Here is a 1070-nt window from a genome sequence, read left to right as displayed (position 1 = left end):
AAGAGTCCTCTCATCCAGGGAAAATCTGAGAGGCCAATGAAATGTCCTGACTCCAACCGGCAGAAATAAAAAGGAAAGAAGCCCCTGAACTTCTGCATGTTGATAATCTGGAGAGGAAGGTGGGGGACACCGCCCCCGCCCCCCGAATACTTAATTTTGAAAATGTTTTAAATACTTGGCTTTCAACCATCTGTAGCTACCATTAGTTTAAATTTATAAAAAGTGATTTAAGTTAATAAATTCCTCTTTCAGAAGTCCCCAAAATCTTTGTATTGAGGGTAGTATCTCTGAATTAGCCCCTACCCCAATGACATTTTGATGCCATGGGCTGTTTTCATTAAGGATTTCAGCTTAGACAAATTGGATTTTTCCAGTTAATAATGTTACGTATAGATCTTTAACTCTAAATCCTAGCTTCCTGTTTTTATCTGCCTATGCAGCACAGCTGTTTGGAAGAACTTTGGGTATTAAAGCATCATTTTTCTTTTTTTTTTTTCTTTTCTTCTTTTCCCACCAGCAATAAAATCCACCGAGTTAAGCATTTTGGAAGAGGGAAAACCAAGCCAATAGAGAGAGACATCAGTAAACATTTAATTAAAAGGAGAGGCTGTCTTCCCTAATTAGGTACCGTTGTTTTGATGGGAGATGTTCTCCTTCGTGGTGCCTGAAGTCTTTCCCAAACCAGGCAGACACTGAGCAACTTGCATCTCCTAGTGGCTCCGGTTAGCAAGGCAGGGGTTTGTTGCGGTTGCTAAAGAGCACCGCGATATTCCTGTCTAGAAATTCCTGTCCAAGCGCTTTTCTGGGCCAGGGGGAGAGGCAGGCCTGCGGAGAGACACCCCGAGGGGCTGGATCTTGTGGCTGCCAGTGCCAGCCTCTTCTTCTCCCTCTTACTGCAGCTGCACAAACTACCACATTTACTCCCGTATGTTGTTTTTGCCCAAGTATCATCAGCTCTGTGTCTGATGGAAAATGAATCTCTTGCTAAAATTTTAACTGTCTTTTCAACACTTTTTCTCCACAGCTTGCATTTCGGTTCTGATAGGGTTTCAGTTAATGTAAGAAGAAGG

At 42.5% G+C, this 1070-nt stretch overlaps 1 protein-coding gene across 1 annotated transcript in view; it reads right to left on the bottom strand.

The window, feature by feature from the left end:
* The window catches only part of LOC104080753 (guanylyl cyclase-activating protein 1-like), a 27610-nt gene that overhangs the window by 25539 nt on the left and 1001 nt on the right, over positions 1 to 1070 (bottom strand). The window lies entirely within an intron of this gene.

Source organism: Fulmarus glacialis, unplaced genomic scaffold (assembly GCF_000690835.1).
Source record: "Fulmarus glacialis isolate BGI_N327 unplaced genomic scaffold, ASM69083v1 scaffold15038, whole genome shotgun sequence".
Classification (NCBI taxonomy): Eukaryota; Metazoa; Chordata; class Aves; order Procellariiformes; family Procellariidae; genus Fulmarus; species Fulmarus glacialis.
This window is presented reverse-complemented; position numbering and strand designations above follow the sequence as displayed.